The sequence below is a fragment of the Taurulus bubalis genome (assembly GCF_910589615.1).
Source record: "Taurulus bubalis genome assembly, chromosome: 16".
In the NCBI taxonomy this organism is placed as follows: Eukaryota; Metazoa; Chordata; class Actinopteri; order Perciformes; family Cottidae; genus Taurulus; species Taurulus bubalis.
Window position 1 is genome coordinate 18,960,608 of NC_136604.1, and position 18,204 is coordinate 18,978,811.

General features: G+C 43.6%; 1 protein-coding gene across 1 annotated transcript in view; it reads right to left on the reverse strand.

The window, feature by feature from the left end:
• Nucleotides 1-18,204, reverse strand: part of nhsl3 (NHS like 3) — a gene marked incomplete at its 5' end in the record, with an annotated part of 32,511 nt that overhangs the window by 13,408 nt on the left and 899 nt on the right. The gene's annotated exons all lie outside the window — the stretch shown is intronic.

The following is an 18,204-nucleotide window of genomic DNA, read 5'->3' on the forward strand; positions in this document are numbered from 1 at the left end:
TAAAGCTCACCAATTAACACACGATATGCAGTTTGTTTAATTCCTATAAAAAGTGAGGCGGAGCAAATCGACGAGTTGTGGGGATCACATCTCCCGCTTCCAGTCTTTATGCTAAGGTAACGGGATACTGGCGGGAGACAAATATTTGCCGCAGTGGCATCAAACCTCTCGTCGGACTTCCAGTTAAATCTGTATTTATACTTGAAACCATTTGAAGTGGCAGACCATTGGTGTAAATTAGGCAAAACAAAGATTTTAAGAGAATTTGTGACTGAAAAATAAAATGACTAAAACTTGACCTGTACTTTTCTCCAGTTTTACTTTATGTGACTTCATCCATGGCTGTTACCCGTGTTGTGTCATCTGGTTTGCTGGGTCATTCTCTCTCTCTCTCTCTCTCTCTCTCTCTCTCTCTCTCTCTCTCTCTCTCTCTGCAGGTGATCGTTAGAGCGACTGGAGACACCCCAGGGTGTTCCCAGGTTATTTTACCTTTCCCCACCCTCTGTTTGGTTTTGTTGTCTTAGTTTTTTTTACTGACTTTACTGATATAATACTACTGATTTCTAACACATATGGTTTATCTCTCTTTACCAGGTGGTAACATCTGTCACTCAACGTACTTCCTCGTACTTGCTTACAAGTCAGTGGTTTAATGGATTTACTAACCTATTATATCATCAAATATATATATATATATATATATATATATATATATATATATATATATATATATATATATATATATATATATATATATAAATATCTTGGACTGTCATGCCACTCAGACAGATGGTGAGTGAGACAGACCCGTGAGTCCTGGATCATCACCTTTAAAACTTCCCCTGAGATAAAGACGTCTTATTCTACAGGGAAACTAAATTGTTCCACATTGAGCAGCTGCTCAAACGCCCCACTTCCTTAACCTTTTACTGTAATGATACAATATCCAAATGTCACAGTCTGGTTTATCTCATTAGCGAATCAGAATGTATGTCTTTACTTTCCTATTAACCCAAATCGAATTTACATAATGTTATGTCCAAATCCTCCTTTATAGGGATCGTGGAGATTCCCGGACGAGGAACATTTCTGCGAGACAACCATCTCATGTGATTTAGACACAAATTGCTGGCTATAGACGTCCCTATCGAGTGTGCTGATCTGAGTTCAGATGGAGCGCTGAGCTGTGAGGCCCAAGTGACACAAGACTGTCAACCCGGATCACACCGAACACATCGGGCTTGAACGGACGCAGCCTGTTTTCACTGCAGCACCCGTGTAGCACACCAGCGTCTGACTAGTTGGTTCATTAGCACAATGTGTGTGTGCGAGAATGCCGACACTGTGTGTCCTGTCCACAGACAACAACAACAACAACATCTCCTTCTGCCAATTGTGAGCCTTCACTAAAGTCCCAGAAAACACACTCCTCCGCATCACTCTTTCTCAGTGAAATCCCATTATGCACGGCCAGTGAACTGAGCTTCCCTTTCGTAAACAAGTCAAAACCATTTGGACCGAATCAGTCTGGAAAACACTTGTGAATCCGCGTGAAAAGATGACAGCGTGTTCGAGGGAAGCTGCCGCCAAATGTGGAAGTAGAAAAAGTGGCCTTCGCCGGCGCTGGCGCCATCTGCTTGGCACATAATCAGCTGCTCGGTAGAATCAGGTTCAAGGTCTCCTGACGGCAATAAGATTACAGAACCTTGTTGAGGTTAATCGTGCACTGATTGACATGACATGTACAGTATATAGTGTATCTATACTATTTATAGCTCAGGACTTCGGGCAAAGTATCTTCATGCAACGGTTTGTGTGATATCTTACGAAAATTACTCATTTTTCGTGAGTTTTCCTTACGAAAAGTCCAGCAACGTGTCAATTTACGCTCGTTACATGCATACAGTCTTTTCAAAATGAACCTTAGTCGTCACAGGAAACAACTCAGTTTAGGGAGAGGAAAAGGTTGTGGTTTGGGTTCAAATAAGTAGAGAAGTGGCGTCACTTAAGTACCGCAGTTACCTGTCAAATGAACAGTTTGGTCCACCCACTCTTCCTGTTTTGTTTTTTGTTGCTTTTTTTTACTGTTTTTTTAATGCTTTTCTTCAAGCTAATCGTTCATCAATACATAGATCACATGAATATTTTTTCACAGGTTTATGAATGGTTGTATGCAACAACATATTTCTTAATTATTTTCAATGGTAGTAGCTAGTTTTGTCATTATAAATGTGTGACGAGATTAACTTAAATTCATCAATGTAAAGGCCCTTAGTGCACTGTAATATAATATAATAATGGTCTAAAATTATTCTGAGACCTTTTCATGCTGAAAAAAGTAACTTACAAAATAATAATAATTGTGAACAGCTGGTAAAGTTTCTTGATTTTTAGGTAAATCAATCAAAAAATCGCTGTTTCTTTGTTTTTCTAACATCATTTTCTAATCATCGCAGCGTAGCGAACCAGATTTATTCTTATCGTGTCAGAAGACAACTTTGAGGCGACCAGTAAAAGCCGTTTTGATTGATGGATAACTTCATTTCAGCCGGCGTTAATCTTGGGTTTGATGTCGCTTTGTTCTCCAGCGGCAAGGCGGGACAAGCTCGAATAATAGATTGGACACAGTGATGTGGGAAATGAAGCCTGTAAGAGCAATAAAAGATTATTTTGTTCTCGTTATAAAATATAAACATGAAACCCGAGCCATGTCTAGAGTTGAAGCAATGACCTTTGATTGGTGAGGTCACACACAATCCTGTGTGTGTGTGTGTGTGTGTGTGTGTGTGTGCTGTATAATGGTATGGTCTGATGCTTTAATTCAATTTAGGTGGCGATGCAGGAAGCCACTGGACTGAGAGAAAGAGTCCTTTTATTCTGCAGACAGAGAGAGCTCTGATCCACTGAAGCTAACTTACATGTTCCTCAAACACAAAGTCCAATGACACAACTTAAAACTACAGAGATGTACCTGATCCATGTTTATACACACACACACACACACACACAGTGCAACATTAGCATTCGTTTAATGGCATGTTTAAGTCCAATACAAACATAAACATCGGGGTCTTTGTATTTATTGTGAGTTTTTTTTACGCGATTAATTTCACACGTCAGTATAGTTTTGTCAAACTGTCGTTTTTGTGGAAGAAAACAACAGCATTTTATTTTGGAGAGATTTTTTCAGAGCTTTTGCACCACGAATGAAGGTGCAAAACCAGTCAAATTGTGCAGAATGGACACGTTTAAAGCGTACACAATAATGTACAACAGCAAAGAGGCTCCACAGTCAAGAGCAAAGTCTGCAAACTTTATTCCTCATTTCCATCTCGACAAAAGCAGACCAAATCCACTCCTTCCGCACCTTTCACAATAAAAGCCCTTGACATAAACACTATGTAGCTTTTAACCAGAGGGAACTCAATTTCACTCTTCGCATCTTGCTACAAGGAAACTGAAATAGCTTTCAGTATTTTAGACTAAACAACAAGTTTCCCCAGACAGACTGATCTGGGTCACTGAGCTCCCGGTATTTGGTTTTCTGCCTTCATGAATCTTTTCTTTGGGGCTGAGCTTGTTGTCAGAACTTCTTTTTCTTTTTTTCTTTTCTTTGACAGAAAACTGCTTTAATTAAGCAAATGATTGCAAATGAAAATGAATGTAATATGTGGTGTGATGTATCACTGCCTGCAGGAAGCAGGCAGTGATACAGTTTTTTGAATGAGTAATGAGCAAAGCACTTCTCCAAACCAGGGCTGAAATTACAGGATTTCTTTCCCATTGGAAGCTTAAATTAAATCTGGGTCAAATCGTCACAAAGCAACTAAGGAATAATCCACGTACACTTTCATTTTTTGCATGCATGAGACTTGCTAATGGGTTGTGGATCCTTTAGGGATTTATTCCTTCTTAAAAAGGCTCTGGATATGCCGTCCAATGGGTAAAGAATTCCCATACTACATATAGGACCCGAGTACGCAGACGAACCATAATTACATGCTGCCAAAAAAAAGGTCCTTTAATTTAGAGGAAACAAACAAAAGTTCCGACAGCTAAAGAGCATGAGAGGACAAGATGGAGGAAGAAGTCAACGACCTCCATTCATCTCCAAAGAGAGGTTGGTGCAACAGGCCAGAACAAGATGTTTTACAGGTGAACAAAACGGATGATGACAATTAAAAACAGACGTCAAACAGATGGTGGGAAGCTCAGAACCTGGAAAGTAAGGACACAGAGGTTGGTTGAAGAACAAATACGGCTTCAGAATGATCATGAAAAGAACGTCGCCGAGACGTGTGTGCAGGTTATTGCTGCCCGCAGGAAAAAAAACAGAGGAGGAGAGCGGTGAGATTCACGGAGGAGGAACGGTAACAGAACATAAAACGTCCGGGCTGGAAGACGACAAGATAGCGGAGACGAAAAGTCATCTTCTCTCTACCCGAGCGCGTTGCCTCAGCTCTCTGCGGGGAGTCCACGGCCGCGACAGAAGCACACTGGAAATGAGATCTTCAAAGGAGGACCGAGAAAAGAGGCGTCTTAGCCCAGCTTACAGAAATCAAAAGGCTTAGGCGAGCCTTACCCAGCAGGATAATGGAATATGGAATATCACAAGCCGCCATAAGACAAGGCGTAATGAAAATGGCGGGGATATCTGCTGGCAGCCTTGTTCTTGAATTATACACAGCCCCGTGCAGCGTGTTCCTCTCTTTTTCTCTTCTTCTCTGGTCTTTGTTTCCTCCAGACGGGAGTCACCTCCCTCTCCCTCCCCCATTCTGTCACCGCACCTCTCAATCCCTCAACTCACAATTCATTCCTCCAGTTTTTCACAGTCAGAGTAAGCCTTGTATGCAAAATACCTCCTAGTTTGCAATGCTGGAAGATGAATAAGCAGCGATCCAAGGTCAAGGAGATAACAGCCGAAAGGAGAGGAAGCAGGGAGGAGCGTGGAGGTAGACTTTTAATAACACGTCCTCGTATTTCGGTTTACAGTTTTTCGGGGACAGTCGTTCATTGGATTCTCAGTGCAGAGACAAACTGTCTGTGATGAAAGCCAGCTGAGGTTATGAGAAGTTAATATGAAACATCTGGAGGCCCGTCAGTTACATCACGCTCAGAAGGGCCCAAGAATGAAAGGATGTGTGTGTGTGTGTGTGTGTGTGTGTGTTGTGTGTGTGTGTGTGTGGCTGCCTCTGACCACCTGTGGATGCAGTAAAGTGAGCTCATAGTGAGCTAATCTTATCCACTGCAGCTACTGTCCCCGCGCTCACGTCAGCGGATGAAAAGCCGTCTTTGTGGCTCCGGAGCATCATCTCAGCTCTGCACCGCATGTCGTGATGCCGTGTCTCCTCACAGCCTGAGAGCTCTCATTAAAAGGTTCTGCAGCGTCTAGTTTTCATGTTTGTGGTCCACACTTAGAACATTTTCCCACCGTTTCGAGAAACAATTAATTTGGTGGAATAATCTATTAGTCGATTTTGATAATCAATTAAACGTTTTAGTCATTTTGGTCAAGTTTGTTTTTTGTTTTTTTCAATTAATTCAGTTTTGTTTGGATGGTCCAGTATCACAAATAACACATTTGCCTTGAAGGACTTTATAATCTCAGACATCCTCTGTGTACTGACCCTCGTAACGGAAAATAAAAAACTCCCTTAATTTGGGCCCTAGAGTCCATGTTATTTCACTTTTAGTTTGTGCCATCTTCTTTACTCTTAACCAGTAACATATAAAGTGGTATTAACACATCTTAACAATATCTCACAAGTGTTACTGTTTATTTTGACAACACAACTATTCAAATAGACATTGTGGTTGCAGATATATACCTTTTTTAGTTTGGGTATGCAACTTTACCCAATTAAAGAAATAATAGATCTGTCTCCCAGGACGGTCAGAAATGCAATAGTTGTGCCCAGAATAACCGACATAATAAGATTACAACATGGTCGATCCATATGACAGAAATTACACAGATAATGAGAAACACGGTAACTCAATCGCTTCTCTTACGGAGACACACCGCTTCTATGACTGCTTTTCAGGATCAAACAAAGTGACCCTCATGGATGCTGATCTCACACTATTTGAGGTTTGAGGACTTGAAGCTCAGAACTCTTGTTCACATTATAATTGTTTCAAAGTAGAGCTGCACAGTTAATTGAAATGCAATATGTCCGACTGCGATATTCTAATTGCAGGAGGTGCAATATTTGTTAGACCAAATTAAATATGTCCCTGCTGACACATCATATTCTAGAGTCTCTTTTTGGGACAAAATACGCAAAAAAATCCCCCCACATTCATTCTAACGTGCTTTTCAATGACAATGAGAATAATTATGGAAACCGTATCACTCCATCTAATATCTAATCCTATCGCAATTATATCCCAACTCATGCAGCTAATGTGACGTCCAGTCGTCTCCCAGTCTGTTAAGTGTCGCATCCCCAACATAAACAACAAGGTGTTGTGAAGGACGCCGGCAGGGTGTCTGGTTTGGAACTTGACCAAAGCTCCACGCGTGGCACATATTTCGGGAGTTCATCATCCCCTGCATGTTTCACAGCCCGGCTGAAGCTGCGTTACTGCGGCACAGAGAGAGACGAGCACTGTGTGGCTGCTTTTAATCCATTAGCTGCGGTTTTCTGGTGTTAAATCAACAACTTTGAGGCGCATTGCATCAACACAGCTGCACAAAAAACATGTGTGTTACAATGCACTCTTCTCTTCTCCCTCTTGCTCAATCTGCCTTCGTTTCTGCGGCTGTTGTGTAACAAAAAGCAGCTGCAGCCACCAAAAACTAAAACTAAAACAGGAAGAAATCCTGTGTGTGTGTGTGTGTGTGTGTGCCTTGTGGGTGCTCATGCGCGAGGAAATTTGGCAGGAATGCATTCACACCCTAACTTTCTGAGTAAACTCCCCGTGAATGCGGCGGTGAATTCAGGAGAACAGAAGACGACAATCACCCGCAGACATCGACCACCCGGCCAGACGACGAATACTAGACGTGTTTGTACACAAAAACATTCATTATCCAGAGCGAGCACTCCATCTTTATGTTGTACACACACACACACACACACACACACACACACACACCATTGTAATGTTTGGCTAAACGTCTTGTTTTTCAGTAGCATCAGGAAACAATTTCAGCCTTTTTGGTAAAACACTACTTCTTTCATCTGAAAGTCGAACTGCAAAAACTAAGTAAGATAAAAACACCCACAAGGCAGGGTTCATGCACATTTTGATGAATGGATTTCCATGACTTTTCCATGACTTTAAACCAAATTACCATGACCAAATGTTGTGAAATCTTGGTATAAACATGAAAATGTAGTATTTAAACTAACAATGAGAATTCCAAAGCATACAGTAAACCTTAAATGACACAAATGAATGAGAGACAATAGTTTGATTAAAAGAATGAACATTTATATAGATGCCTGTATGGATGCCTGCTTATACTTTGAGCATCTTTCTTTTAAAAGCATATTAATTATTTCAAACTCAGCATAAATGAACGTCATGAACACATGAATACAACACATTTCTATGACTTTTCCAAAACTTTTGGTATTTTATTTTTTTGGACTTTTCCAAGCCTGGAAATAACCATTTTAAAATGCCATGACTTTTCCAGGTTTGGAAGTCTTGGTCTAATTGTTATTGCTGTTTGGTTTGTTGGTAATATTTCACGATGCCTAATGACACATTTGGTAATATTCTATTGCATCAACTCCACCTAATGGCCTCACAACGCTGACCGCCGACTAACGAAAGAGGCAACACCGCTCTGTGGAAGGTTTGTGGTGGACAAACTGCTCCATCAGCATCTGCTCATCAAAAATCACTTAAAGAATATCAACTTGAAGTAGAAATATTTCATCCCAACGCTGACGCACAGACGTCGCCTTTTGGGTTTGGTACATTGTTGTTTACTTTGACTCGGTCTGCTGGTTTAATTAGAAACCAGCAGACCGAGTCAAAGTGAAAATGAAACAGTGTAGCAGGATTAAATCAGTTTATGTTGTGCTTTAGAAATGGTCTGTGCCAATGAAGGAGCCAAAACAACACTAAAAAAGAAAGAGAAGAAACAACAACATCTTTTTTTTGGTTTGTTTATCTCTAAGATAACAGTAGAGCTGTATGGCTCAATGGTGTCCTTCACTAAAGCAGCAATAGTATATTTTATTTGGCGCTGCAGAACAAGTAAACGCAACACTGACGTCTTATTACCTCATCAAGTTTCTTGTTTGATGTAACTCCAATATTTACTCAACTTTGAGCTTTGCTTTTGAGGAGAATATCTGAAAATGTGGTTTGGTGCTAAACACGTAGCACAAAGTTTGATTTTCAAAGCACTCATTTCAAAACAATGAGCAGAAAGATGCTTAAAAAAGGTGTAGAACTGAGGAGTGTAGCAACCAACGAGCAACCTTTCACTTTACACGTAGAGAAATTGTTGATATAAAAATAAAGAAACGCAGGTGGACCAAAAATAGTCCTAGGTGTGGACGGGAAAAAAAACATTAAGCAGAAAGAACCAGAAGACGTCAACAGCAGCTTTACGAGAGACAGAAGTCTCTGTGGCAGAGCGGTATCCGACAATCTGTGCGAGTTTGTGTTAAACCTGTTTGTCTGGGATTTTTTTTTTGTTGCTTCAGGGTCTTTTAACAGAGACAATGACCAGCCTGGGACGAGCTAAGCTCTGCGCTCCACTAAAGGTGGACCGGTCTAGAAATGACAACTCTCAGAAGCACAAGGTAACGCACACACACACACACACACACACACACACACACACACACACACACACCCACACACACACACACACACACACACACACACACACAGACATCAACCACCCTGTTAGACAACAAATTCATTTGTACACAAAAATATAAATTATTCAGAGCGAGCATCTCTTCTGCACACACACACACACACACACACACACACACACACAGTGGGATTGAGGTGCATTGGGGAAGTTCGGGTGAAAATAGCTCCCCGCCCCCCAAAAAAAAGGCAAACTTAATCTGTTTCCATTTAAAATCTTCTGTAACAACTCGTCTGTTTAAGAGGAACATAATCCTGAGAGCAAAAAAAACAACACACTTCTTGCACACACACACACCTCTTCTGCACGCTTGTGCAATAAGCAGGAAGCCTTGAAGCTGACGAAGGTAAAGTCAGCATGGGGGAGCATTGTCGCTCCTAAAGAGCTTATTGTGGGAACGAGCACATGACCGCACACCCACGTGCACACCCACGTGCACGCGCAGACTACGCGAGTGGCCACATCCAAAACAATCAGTTTTTACAACAAGATTTTAAATTTTAAAGCGACCTCCAGTCCAGACTTACCTGTTTTCAGTTTGTCTCCATGTCCAAACAACCAGAATCCTTTCGGCTTCTCCTTGTTGGGACTCGAGTATTTCTCCACCTGAACCTTCTTCTTCTTCTTCTGGATGCTGTTCCCCATTTTTTTTGGGGCAGTCCCGCAGCCCCTAGAGGGGGTCTATCATCTCGCCGTCCTGTTACATCACATCTGTATTCCTTCTCCTGAGACCCCGCGGCCCCTCGCTCTCCAGCATGAAAACACACCCTGAACCACACACACACACACACACAGTGTAGTGACTGTGCTAAAGACCCACTGACACCATTCCTATAAAACAAACAGCACACACACACACACACACACACACACACACACACACACACAGAGATCCAGCAGGCAAAAACACAACACAAACACTCAGATCAGTCCTATTCTCCGGGCTGACACACACTTCCAGTCCCGAACATCCAGCTGCTGTAGCAACGGCAGCATCCAATACTGACAAGCTCACTACCAAGTGTGTGTGTGTGAGTATGTGTGTGAGAGAGAGAGAGAGTGTGTGCCCCTCCCACTCTCTGCCTCTGTGAACGATCAGCTCCCGAGGGGTGAAAACACACACTTATCTCCTCAACAATATAGATCATCAAATGATCTCTCATGGTTAATGCTACACTCGAGTTGTGTGCCTCCCTCCTCCCCTCTAATGTCCTCTTTTAGCACACAGTTGTCTTCATTTCAAACCATTATAAGCAGACAGCTGACAGATCCTGTCAACACAACGTGGTGCTGGAGAAATCACAGATTCCTCTATGACAGCACACACACACACACACACACACACACACACACACACACACACAGACGTAAAGCTGCGTATCGGGGACGTTTATGTATGAGTGACAGAATCAGAGTATAAATATATAAAAAGGCAAGAGTGGGAACTAAAAAACAGCCGAGGGATGCTCAGTAATTCCAGTGATCTTCACAGGTGCAGCTCTCCTGTCTGGCACCTCTTAAAATTCCTCACAACACACACATAGATAAAAAAGTAGAACGAGCAGGATATGCGGCAGCCAACCGGTCAGACAGATCAAAGCTTGTTTTGAGATGAGAACATTCCTGCTATGCGTGGAGGAAAAATACAGATGCCGAGCCAGAACAGAAACCAGGGGAATGACGGGGGCTTCCAGAGAAGCTACTTTAAATTAAACAGAGCAGCGATCTATAACTCAGGAAACATGATGGTTTAAAAATAGACTGTTGCAACATCGAGCAAAAACCCCTCATGGTAAGTCGTCATCTTCCTCATTCCTAACATGTTTTGTTTCCTTCTTCCTCTAAAAGGGGAACTTCTAACACCTGTTCATGAAAACCAAGACAACTTGTGTCCCACGATGACGATGTCATGACCTGTGGCCTCACAACATGCCGGGGAAGACCGCGCCCAGAGATTTGGGATCGATAGCGGTCGTTCAAAACGAGGTCAGAGAGAGAGAGAGAGAGAGAGAGAGAGAGAGAGAGAGAGAGAGAGAGAGAGAGAGAGAGAGAGAGGCATAGGGAAGGAGAGAGAGAGAGCATGAGAGAGGGAGGGAGAGAGAGAAAGGGGATGACAGAGAGAGAGGGAGAGAAGCATAGGGAAGGAATGAGAGAGGATGAGAGAGGGAGAGAGAGGGAGTAAGGGGAGAAAGAGAGGATGACAGAGAGAGGGAGAGAAGCATAGGGAAGAAGAGAGAGAGGATGAGAGAGGGAGAGCGAGAGAGAGGGAGAGAGAGGGAGAGAAGCATAGGGAAGGAGAGAGAGAGAGAGAGAAGCATAGGGAAGGAGAGAGAGAAGCATAAGGAAGGAGAGAGAGAAGCATAGGGAAGGAGAGAGAGAAGCATAGGGAAGGAGAGAGAAGCATAGGGAAGGAGAGAGAGAAGCATAGGGAAGGAGAGAGAGAAGCATAGGGAAGGAGAGAGAGAAGCATAGGGAAGGAGAGAGAGAGAGAAGCATAAGGAAGGAGAGAGAGAAGCATAGGGAAGGAGAGAGAAGCATAGGGAAGGCGAGAGAGAAGCATAGGGAAGGAGAGAGAGAAGCATAGGGAAGGAGAGAGAGAGAGAAGCATAAGGAAGGAGAGAGAGAAGCATAGGGAAGGAGAGAGAAGCATAGGGAAGGAGAGAGAAGCATAGGGAAGGAGAGAGAGAAGCATAGGGAAGGAGAGAGACATGAACACCATCAGCATGCAGGCTGCTCCCATTACGAGAAACTGATCTTCCTTGTTGGAACAAAATGGGGGAAGAGGCGAGGGAGAGTGGTGATGATGACGAAGAGCAAGAAAGTGTAACCACACACTCCTCATCATCATCATGGTCACCCTGATCACGTTTCTACCCTCCATCCCCCACGCCTCTGGTGAGTAGATCCCTGCTGGAAGATAGAGGGGCGAGGGGGAGACTTCAATAAGAAGAAGATTTACTGACTGGGCGAGTTACGAGGAAGAGGAGAGAGGAGGAACTGAGCTCTTGTTTTCTCTCCAGACCTGGTATCGATTCTGGTGTCTGAAGAGCAGGAGGAGCTTCTGGGAATTTCAGAAGGTGAATAAGAACGCTGTGGGGATCAACGTATCAGAGAGAGAGAGAGAGAGAGAGAGAGAGAGAAAGAGAGAGAGAGAGAGAGAGACATATCACTCCAGAGTGTAAAATGATCTGCAATAAAAGCAGAGAGATGCTGCCTCTTAATGCAGCCACACCAGAACCACACCCACTAGCTCAGCCGTCAGAGAGCGATGAGAGTGCACTCAGATAAGTGTGTACTTGTGTGTGTACTTGCGTGTGTGTGTATTTCCCCCCTGCAGCTGCAGTACAACCTGCCACCCATGCCCTAGATGCATTTAAATAGAGGGTGTGAGCAAAGTGTGTGTCATTGTCAGGAGCGATTTGAGGATTGTGACGGCTGCAGGGAGCGAAGAGAGTCGACGTGTGTTAAAGGACATTTTGTGTGGAGGAATGCCGTTGTCAGGGAAGTGGTCGTCAGGGGAAAGTGGTTGTCAGGGTGACCACCGAGGCCTCGGGACAGGATTAGCGGAGTACCTCAAAATTATACTCATTATAATAAAGATTGACCTGTACGGCATTGATGACATCTTTTTTCCACATCCAGCGCGTCTGCCAGCATCAGCCCAGCACTCCCATCTTGTGGCACGGCACTGATATCGCAATTAAACAGAAATAAACCCTCAGGGCACAAAGTAGCATCGATGCTAAGCATTCAAACCTCATGTCCCGCTGCAGAGCTGCAACAGTTCAGTGTCAGACGTGGCGTTTCAGAGGAGACGCAGATGGAGAGATGCTGATGGGAGACATCTACAGGCAACGAGAGCAACGGGCAATTTCCTTCATTGTTGTTGCTGCTGTTTGTGTTTTAGATGTGTGTTCGAGGTATTAAAGCGCAAAATGAAAAGAGCCTGTGAAAGGCTATGACAAGTACAAAGTTCACACTGCTCTACATGTGAGTGGTTAGTCAGAAGAGAGAGATAGAGATTTTGTAATGTTATTCTCTCCATATTGTTTTATTTATTAGTGGGGATCAAATGACAACAATGTCTCAAGTTAACTGTCATGTTTTGTCCGCTTGCATAAATGCTGAAAACTGCATCAATTTCCCCCACATCCTCTAACGTCACCCGGTTTCCATGGTCAATAAAAATGCTCGTTTGCACTTCAGCTCATAAACTTTGTCTTTACCCGACACTGTTTACTCTTGAGTGGAACTCTAAACAGAGACGGGGAGGAGGCGAGATGGCTCACTCCTCTGACACTTGCTCGAGCAAATTGATGCTGGATTTACTCGCCCAGCGTGGTATTGTACTTGTTAAGCCTTTAGCCAAAGATAATCTATTAAGAAATATATTATCTCGACCTTTTTTGTCCATGCAAGTGATGCAAGTGTTGAATGTAAAGCCTCTATAATACTCATTGCCTTTGGGTGGAGACAATGTAAAAATTGCAGCAGTCTTTGTCTGTCTAGATAACATCTGCAGGACTAAATTGCTGCCCTTACTTTCCTTTCGGTGGCGTGGGATGATGTGTCAGAACTTGCGGAGAATCTGCAGCTTATTAAATATGAACCTGTGACGTAAACTCTCTGAGGCCACGCGACGCCAGTCAGGTGATACATCACAGTGTGGTCCCCAATTTCACTAGATTTGGTAAACAGTGTTCAACAGCTGTATCTATTTCAACACGTTATGTAACAGGAGACACACACACACACACACGCACTGTGGTCTTAAGGGTACATCAGTTGTATATCCCTGTGTATACAGACTCCCACTCCCTCAGTCCCACGCTGATGTTTTCCAGCTGCTCCTCTGCCACATCAAACACACTCCATGTCCTATGAAACAACCCATTAGCTCTTATTACATAAACAATACCTCTTTCTGTGACCCCCTTCTTATAAGAGGGGGGGTGTCTTATGTGTGTTATCTGCGTGGGTTTTCCAAAAGTAGTGTCTATGCATGATTTTCTGAAGAGATATGGTAAAATGTTTTTTCTCTCTGCTTGCGGGTGCGTGAATGGGTTTAAATCCCATCTGATTAACACACACGTATCATCAGTGTGTCTGTGAATGTGTGTGTGTGTGACCTCAATTTTTATCACGCTTTCTCATTATTTCCTCCATCCGCCCTTCATCCTCTTCTGCAGCACCCGAGTTCACTGCACAGCCTCACGCTAAAACGTGACGCTTAAAAGACGCTTAATGTCGCCCCCCCCCTGTTGCCGCCTCACAGCGGCGTTGCCGTGGAGACGTTTACCTCGCCCGGTCCACGGTGATGGATTGGGGCCTGAGGGGTATCTGCTTACAGGTAAAATTACCTCGCTCATCCACGTGTGTGTGTGTGAGCGGCGACCGGTGTTCGCTAGGGGAACATTGTGTGGCGGCATTAAACTTTCACACTTTTCCCTCTCTGCCTTTCTTTTGCCCTCCGCCCGCCTTTCATCCTGTCATCCTGTCCAGGCGCTTTAAAGCGGCCCTGAGTTGCGGCCTGTAATAGAGCTGAGCCCGTATGCAATGTTCTCCTCGCGTAATGAGATGTTTGCTCTTCAATTACTCTGCCACGTCTGTAATCTGCAATATAGTTTGTGACTCTACACACCCTGACTGTGTTTTGTGATGTGGCAGCCGCACACACACATCGAGCAACAAATGGGAGCTATTAAGTAAAAAGTACTCTCTCACACACACACACACACACACGGCTTCACACAAGTAGAAAACAATGACTACACACTCCACTCGGACGAGGAATCCCAGAGATTGTGCACAGAATGACCTCACCGCTAAAACAGCCAGCAGCCTAAGATGGGCAGCGCTGGACAAAGCAGGTAATTGCGGGAGCTCTGTACGCCCTTGTGTGTGTGTGTGTGTGTGTGTGTGTGTGTGTGGAGGTGATGTAATGAGCGCCGGCGCTGGGTTGGCGCCGCCCTAAGCCAAGCAATATGCTGCTGACACACAAACACAGAGATACTCTCTGATACAGGGTAGCACTCGGTCACACACCCTCGCTCGGCTCTGGAGATGTCCACACACACACACACACACACACACACACACACATACACACAAGGGCGTTTAAAGACACGCTGATTACACGATAATAAGCAGTAAAGACCCACACACCCGCAGAATAGAGGGTATCAAAAACAGTAATATGCAGTAATGAATAGGCAACGAGACTGAAAAACCTGAGAGAAAGAGTAATACATATATATATATATATATATATATATATATATATATATATATATATATATATATATATATATATATATATATATATATATATATGTGTGTGTGTGTGTGTGTGTGTAGTCGCTCTAATTAAAAAAGCATTGAGAGAGTGTTCCCTAAGAGTCTTCTCAAGGCTGAATGAGGCTTTGTGATTCGTTGTAATCTCTCCTCTCTATCGCATAACTCCAGGTCCAATCTGGCATCCAGGCTGCCACGCACGCTCACGTGCACGCTAAAAGACCTTGACACACACACACACACATACACGGCGCTCTGATGCACGGCTCTCAGGAATTCAGCACATCAAAGAGTGGTATTTTTTTCTTTTTTTTTATAAGAGAGGGATCTCTGTAAAATATAGCCGGGAGTCAGCGCTGGACTGCAGAGCTCTGGATCTCCCGTCTCTCAGAGATGACACAGCCGAAGTAAACCCACCAACAAAGACATATTATAGTAGGAGCTACATGCCATTGCAACAGAAAGAAAGGAGGCGCAGTGAGCAGTGAGGGGGATAGAGTCGGTGTTTCTCTTTTCACTACTGTGTCATCATTTGAAGCATCGTGCGCTACAAAAGAACACACATTCTTAAGTTCAGGTCTCATTAACCTTTGGTTTGTTGTGTGGTTTCCTTTCCACATTGAATATTTCCTGTAGGATTCACTTGTGAATCATCATCCATTTGTATCACCGGTGTTGACTTTGCATAACTGAGATTAAGATCTGTTATCACATGAGCAAGACAATAGAGACAGAGAGCATTTGAGTCCTGTCCACAGCGGAGGGGACAACAATGCATTGCCCTTCAATGACTTTGTATTGCCTGAAGGTTCCTCCCAGCTGCTGTGTGGTGGGATGTACCACCAACAGGTTAAGGAACCCACACTGCCATGGGGGAATGTGCAAACCCCACACAGAAGGGGATCGAACCCAGGCCCTTCTTGCTGTGAGGCGCTAGCCACTACACCGCCTTATTTAGGGCGGACTGTGCAGCCCAAATATGGTCACCTCTGTACATTTCTTTCTTTGGCGCTGTCCAAAATCCAAGATGGCGACGGCCAAAAGGGCCGAACTTGAGGCTTCAAAATGGGTGACGTCGGGACGACCACGTCCACTTCTTATACACAGTTCGGACTATGGATACTATTGAATATTGTGTGTGTGTCTGTGAACCGAACCAGTATATCTATGATGTGTGTGAGCACATTTAACTGTAAGATGTCTTTGAACTGATTCGTGCTTTGTCTTGTCAGGTTGGTAAAGTCGCCCACCAGAAGAATAAACAGAAGAGAGTGTGTGTGTGTGTGTGTGTGTGTGTCACGGCTTTTTAGTGAAGAGAAAAATAAAGCACCAATCCACCAATTATATATCAGTGGGAAACAGGCTTTTCTCTGCAGGAGACAAAGAGCCAAAGAGATCCAGACAATCCAAATCAATTTGTTCAGACAGAGAAAGAACAAGCTGTTCATGCTGGTGAAATAGGAAACAGATCTTTCTGTCAAACAGCGACAGACCTATTGTGCACTTTGGCAAGATCCAGTCAACGAATCACGGAAGATATTGTGGGAAAGAGTTAACGCAAAGCACCTTCCACTTTCTGCTTTTGTGAAGTCACAGATTTTCTCTGCAAAACAAAACTTTCAAGCAACAGTAAACATGTCTTCAGCACCCACAAGTGGTCAACCGCCATCAGTCAACAGACAGACCAAAACAAAATGTCAGCGATCAACACAAAATAAAGTTTTTTTCTTTTTATATCTTGCAAATAACGGAACATAAAATACCATAAAACAATGACAGAAAATGGCAAAAGAGCAAAAACCTCAGTTGCACTATTTAATCTGCAGCTTCTAGCCGGTTGGGCGTCCACGATTATCTGCGACATGCTTGATAGCGGCCATCTTTAGTGTTAGAAACAGAAGATTACTGAAGCCAGAATGCACCCACACATTCTCACCATCAGCCTTTAACCACATCCTCTGCTGGGGAATTATTAGCCGTACTACTAGTTAATCTTTGGTTTCAAATGGAGTCTCTGCCTGTTACCCCATCCAGTAAACACAGATCTCCAGAGACCCGAACAAACCCACAATGTAAGGCATAATAAGGGATCGGGGAAATTCTTTTTTTAGGCGGAACGAGCAGAAGAACCACAAAAGACAAAACAAGGTCTGACAGACTGTGAATCTGGATTTCCAAGAGTTGTTGGATAGTTACTACAGTAACACACACACACACACACACACACACACACACACACACACACACACACACACACACACACACACACGCAATGACAGAAGAGAGAGGGATGGCTTTGGAGGTGGAACAAAAACAGGAAATGGGGACTGTGGGTAATCTCTGTGCTGCCGACCAAGCAAACGCATCAGTAAACAGAAAGGGGGATTTGACCCCTGGGTGTGTGTGTGTGTGTGTGTGCGTGTGTGTGTGTGTGTCTCTCTCTCTCTGTCTGTCTGTCTGTCTGTCTGTGTGTCACTTCTGCCAATGTATAAATGTACAGACGGATGTCCCCACGATAACACAATCCCTTTCACCTCTCCATCTTAATCTGAAAGTCAACACGTTTCCCTGAAACATCATGACCGTACAGTCTGTGACGACGGCAGACAAAACAAGACACAATGATGCAGCAACACTCTGATCCTCACCTAAACTGAACCTTGACCAGGAACCCAGGAACCCACCCAGACAGCAGAGACTTCTCTGACTTCTGTCATTCACATGGGGATGACTTTCTGGAGCGTGACAGAGAAACAATAACCATGGTAATTCTTTCTTCTCCTGTTTTGTAGCATTTCTGGCAGTTAAATGAAACTGTATTTTTGTTTCTATCACATTTGAAGTGTTTTTCTCTTCAAGCATAAATCAATGAACACCCAAAAGACTGCTTTGTGCTTGTTGTGGGAGTCCCTGGGTTCACAACATCATCCGGAGGCACGATACACGCTGTATCGACAGTAGTGAGCCACATGTCAGCTGGTTTAGCAGCATGAACACAAAATATACAATTTAAAATGCTAGTTTTCTGAATGGAGGTCGGATCGATCAGTGCCTAGCATAAA